The sequence below is a fragment of the Rattus rattus genome, chromosome 6 (assembly GCF_011064425.1).
Source record: "Rattus rattus isolate New Zealand chromosome 6, Rrattus_CSIRO_v1, whole genome shotgun sequence".
Lineage (NCBI taxonomy): Eukaryota > Metazoa > Chordata > Mammalia > Rodentia > Muridae > Rattus > Rattus rattus.
The window spans coordinates 34,019,189-34,025,311 of record NC_046159.1 but is presented as its reverse complement, the minus strand read 5'-3'; positions in this window follow the sequence as shown (position 1 = coordinate 34,025,311).

Here is a 6,123-nt window from a genome sequence, read left to right as displayed (position 1 = left end):
TCATTCCCACAAAGACATCCAGAATAATGTCTGCCCTCCAACTGGGGTTCACTTAGCCGAGACCCAAAAGGAAATGTCACACAAGAATGTCACACCATGGCTCTTGTGCACACCTCCCCCTGCCTCAGTGGCTGGGCAAAGTGGGTATTGCATACACTGGTGCTTCTAAGGGTCTGGGACACAGCAGGATGGGACCCCTCTGGGCACTTATTAAATATGGAGTGGTGGATGAGGAAATAAAAGGGAAACAAACATTTCCCATGGTTGTTTCACTCTTCTGAGAGCAGGATCACCACCTGGGGCAGACAATCTGTCTGAAGAACGACCCCTGTGGCATCCCTCTGGGAAAGGATCCTAAGGGTTGGTAACTTGGTAGTTTTCCAATTCCGGAACATTTCCTCTCTCTGCAGTCAGTGAGGAAATGAGTGGTCACTGCCTCTGGTCCCTTCTCCCCCTGAAATCATTTCTGCTCAGGCTCCCTCCTCCAAGATGGGTCAGTAATTCACTCAGGCCTGAGGGTGGTGAACACTTTGCCACAATCTTCCTGTTGCTGGCAGCCTTGCCCTTGGCCTTCTTCATTTGCTACTGCCAGCAAGAGGCCAGGGACAGCGGGGCATGTGGCTGGCCTGGCCTGGGATGTTCAGGGGGTGGGTGTGTTCCAGTGCCAGCTTGCAGCTGTAACTTGAATTACTCTCCCAGCTGGCATCATTTTGGACTCCTCACCCTGTATTTTCGTTCCCGTGTTCCTTGGAGGGTGAAAAAGAAAGAAAGAAAAATGTGCTTTTGTATTAGAGAGAACCCTGAACTCACAGTGATAAGAATTACTGTGTGGGTTTAACCATCTTCTGCTTGAATGACCAGCTTAATGAACCGCTCTAAGACTCGGTTTCCCCAAATGTTGACCTCCTGAGGCTGTGCAAGCAAACAAGATCTGGTATCTATGAGGAGCGTCTTACAAGGAGGCCTCCTTCAGTGCTGTTCCTGGAATCAGGTTTCCAGGAAGCAAGGACCTGACCCCTGTGTTTGATTTGTTGAAGGATGTTCTAGGGGAACCAGTCATTTTCTGGCCACATTCCTGTGTGACTTAAATCTTTTTTCTCATGTTGACGATCCCAACTCCAGGAGCGCCCTGAGGAAATATTCATGAATTTAGCCACCATCTTTATGGCCAATGGAGCTCAGGTGTCTTTTCAGTTCAATGAGACAAAGGATATAGGCCGGAGGTATGCCGTGTCAGTAGCTCCTTCCAACCTAATTGCCCTGCTGGGTACACCAAGCCCTCACTTCAGGGGGGCCCTTCCTTACCACCCTCAGAGGAGATGCCGATTTCTGAGGCTCAGCGGGCGGCCACAGATTCTCCTTATGACAAGAATGCTCCATTCTCCTGATGAGTGCTTCCATTTGGTCCCAGCTCCCTGTCCTTTGTATAGACACCCATTACTTTTCCCATCATCTGCGCCTATCCATAAAAATGTGGCCAGAAAATGACCGATGGTTTCCCGAGAACATCCTTCAATAAATCAACCACCGGGGCCAGGTCCTTGCTTCCTGGAAACTTGATTCCATGAACAGAGCTGAAGGAGGCCTTCTAGTAAGAGAGCATGCCATCCGTGTGTGTGGGCCATTCTTCCCAAGGGGAACCGATGGCTGAGATGAGACAGGAGGCTTCGCATTGGATATAAGAACACACATCCCCCCGCTAACGAGTGGCTTCAGAAGTGCGTCCTCTCTCCGTGGATGATGGCAGCTTAGTCTAAGACCGCAGAAAGGAAGCGGAGAAGAAAGTCTTCCTTGGGGAAATCGGAGAGCTTAGAGTAAAATCAGGCTGTTCTTTCACAGAAGAAAAGGTTTATTGTGAATCAAGATGGTTGGAATCTGTTCATCTTTGGAGGAGGAGAGGCTGAGAGAGGTGAGAGCAGCGTAGACCTGGCCGAGGGCCTCATTAGCTGCAGGATGCTTGGGGTTACAATGCCTGCTCTCCAGAAGAGGAAACTGGGGTTCGAGGATGGGAAGACACTTTCCCAGGGGCAGACATCTGGCTCAGGAAGGCAAACCTGGCTGGTGTAGAGAATAGAAAAGCAGGTACCAAGCCGTGAGACCTGGCCAATGGGGCAAGGGACTTTGACCTCTGAGGATCCTGGGAGGCTTTGTGCAGTGGGGATGAAGAGAAGAAATGGTGGGGTTTGTGCTGATGTGTTCCATCAGAGTGGGGCGCAGATTGGGAGGGGACAAATGACACAGAAGAATCAAAAGCTGCCACAGGGCTGAGGGCACGATTCTGTGGCCAAAGTGCTTTCTCCACGGAGCTGAGGGCCTGAATGTGGCCCCTGGAACCCACGTGATGGCACTGAAGGTGTCACAGCAGTGCCTGAGAGGCTCCCTAGAAGCCACCAGAGGCCCAGCCAGGCTTGATTCATCCAGGAATGCAAAAGAAACAAAGCCTTCCTCCTCAACAGCCGGTTTATCTGCTCATCTCTGGGTGGAGGCAGATGCTCGCTCATGGGAAATTCCTGCAGACTGACAGTTCCAAACATGCCTGTCCCCAGCCATGGACAACCTTAGCTCCCTCTTCCATTGGCTCCAGCAACCCATTAACTTTCCTGTTTTAATTTTTAAAAAATTAGAAAGCTATTTCTCCTCAAATAAACACCTGACAGAAGTCTGCCTTCCTGGGATCCAGAGCACGATTTTACAGAATGTTTTGTTTTGTTTTCCTGATCTGTCATGCATAACCATTTGTTCCACAAATATGTTCAAAACACTTATTCTGAATTCAATAGAACTACCCATGAATTATAACACAGAGGCCACATACTCATTGGTGCTGAACTTGGCCACCCAGTGCTCTGAAGCTAGGGAAGAAACATGGCGATGTAGCTTGGTGATTACCTAGCCCCGGGCCCTGGGTTCAGTGCACAGTACCTTGGAAATCAAAACAACCAGAAAGCCCAGAAATCCCTGCTGTGGTTTTGCATTCCACCCTACCTCTGGGGTGTGAGAACGGCACAGTCCTTTGGGCAGGTAGAACACAGAGACATTAGACTGCATTTACCTTCATCTACCATTGTCTAATGCTGAGCATACACCATGCAGCGGGTGGGAAAGCACAGCATAGGATGTGGGAGGCCAAAGCTGGGGTTCCCAAGCTCCGGGGCATCTAGTCACTGCGGAAAACGGCATGCAGTCGTGAATGAATTGTTAGGGGTCCATGGGCCTGAGATGAGGAGCCCGGGGATGGGGGTTCTCAGACTCTGGGACATCCAGACGCCGCTGGAAGTTGTGGAAGAGCTAAGAACTCCTTAGTTTAGTGGCATTTGGGAACACAAAGGACCCTTCTGTGGGAGGCTTGGGCAGTGTGGCTCTGTAGGCCAAGGCCTTCTCCATGTTCCTCACAGAGGTTCTTGATGAAAGAGACAGTCCTTAGGTTCCAAACTGTTAATTGAATGTTCATCATGGAAAATAGGTGCATACTACCTCCTCAGAGTGGACCAGAGATTAAATACCTTTTGCGGGCAGGAATGTCCTGGAAAGTTCATTGGCTAAACCCTCAGGGCCTCTAGATACCTCATTAGCATGGGGAAGTCTGTTCTGGCCTACTGTGACCACGGATCACATATGCTATGTTCAAGGCCAGGAGTAATTCCACCCTGAATGTGCTTTTCCTGTATGACCTTGGGAAAGTGTCCTCATATCTCCCTGTGCCTCAGTTTCCCCTCTTTTAAATGATAATATAGAATATATGATATATATTGAAAGTCCTTAAGAGTTAATGTTCTCTACTTTTATTAGATCAGTCAACATATACACACATACACACACACACACACACACACACACACACACACACACACACACACACACACACACGTGCATGCACACTATGGAAGCAGCGAACACAAAATAAAACATCTCCAGTGCCCAGCACAGCCCAGGTCACATGGTAACAGAGTGAGTCTGGCAGGACAGTGGGCAAAGGTGAAGGCCCCTGCTGAGAGGGAATTTCAGACAACCGAAATAGCATTTTCACCTACCAGCCGGTGAGAATGAAGGAGGAAGAGAACTGGGGAATGTGGTACTCACAGACAGGAGCACAGCCCAGGACCGCCAGTGTTCTGGACCATATGGCGGCATCCCCCGGGATATTTACCTTCTAATGATGGAATAGACAATAATCAGACAGAAATGGAAATCAGGCAAAACTGTCAGTCATCGTGGGAAAGAATAAAAAATGAGTGTCCTCTATGTAGACCTTGCAGAAAGAAAATCCCCATGTACGCTGACATGGATTGAACTTTTATGCATACACGTGTATGTGTGCATATATGTGCATGCATGCACATGCCTGCCTGCCTATCTGTCTATATGCTGGGCAAGGAGGATGGCAGCTATAGAATGGGACATATAAATACAAGCAGTTTTATGTCTACTCATAGAGAATGATCTAAAAAGGATTTTATGAACAAATTAATCCAATTATTTCTAGATTGGATATTTGTATTATCTGTATTTCTTTATTGTTTCATGGGAATCTAGATTACTTTTATAATGGGAAAGAATTATTTTGCTTACAGTATTCTTTCGGTTAACATACCCCAAAATGAATTTTATTGTGATGTTTTTATACGTGTATACATGTGTGTATATGTTACTTTTCTCATTGTTGTAACTTGACAAAATGTTAAGGGAAAGCAGGTTCATTATGGTTCCTACTCTAAGGAGGCATACGGGCCAGCCTGGTGGGAAACCAGGCAGCAAGAGCACAAGGTGGTCGGCCATGCTCTCCACAGTCAGGAAGCAGAGGTGAACTTTGGACCTTGTGTCATTGTCCCCTCTTTTCCTTCTTATTCAGCTCAGAACCCTGACCCACATTCAGGATGCCCCTTCCCATGCTTTTGCTTTTCTTTCATTCCTTCTCCTCCACTTCTTGCTGACACCAGAAACTTCCCCCTTCTGTTTTCCTGACATAGATATTCCATTATTCACTTGTGGTTCCCCCCTCCCTTTCATTAAAGCTCTACTTCCTCTCTCATAGTCCCTTTCTACACATGTGCACATACACACACACACACACACACACACACACACACACACACACATCTAGACTCTACATAGTCCAGCATTTCTGTAATGTTATTAATGGTGGTCATTACATTAAATGAAATGTCCCAGTAATGATCAGGCTCTCCAGATACCAGTCCTTGCTCTTCCCTAGTTGTGGGAAGTGCTGTCCCCTCAGAGTGGTAGAGAAACTGGGTTCTCAGCCTGCCTGGACTTGGGTATTTACAAATAGCAACTCCATTCACAGGGACTAGACAAGCAGCCAATCAGCCAGCAGGTGGCTTCCAGGCAAGGGATGACACAGCTCCAAGAGCAAGGGAATGTTGTTACCCACCCACCCCTGCCCCCTCCAACACATCATTTACAGTTTCTAAAATATGCCCAGCTCTAGGGACATGTCCTTGTGAGAAAGCTGCACCAAATTAGGGCAGAATAGCCCTCTCTGACCAAGTGTCTAGATCACCAAGAGTTCAGAAATTCTCCCATGGCAAATAACCAAGAAGAACTAGCCTAAGACACCAGAGCACCAGGCACATACACCATGTCAAGTGACCTGAAGACCAGGACACCCGGAGGCCAGAATGTCAGGACCTCCAAGAACTCCTGATGCGCTGTGTGGTTGCCCTGGAGTTATCTGTATTTTGATGCTAATTCCACTGCCCCAAGGACAGCAGCCTCATCACATGCTCAGGACTCAGGTGACTTCACCAGAACCTTCTCCCCATTTAAACTGTAAAATACAGGTGAGGGCAGGAACAGGATAGAAGGAGGCCTGTCATTGGAGGAGAAGGAAGGATGGGCGGGAGAGAAGTTTGAAGGAAAAGGAGGAGACTGGAACGGAGGATGAGGAAGAGACAGGAGGGAGAGGGAGAGGATCCAAGGGACGACAATGGAGGCCGACGTTAAGATTCTGCTCTGTCTATTTACAGGTTGTTATTAAGGTTCTTAAGAGATGGCTGGTACTGGGCTTTGAATGTTAAGGTGGGCAATTATATCTTATCAATTGGACCAAAGGTTATTGTGTTGTGTGTTCTTTTATGTGACAGTTTGAGTGTAGGAAAGTGT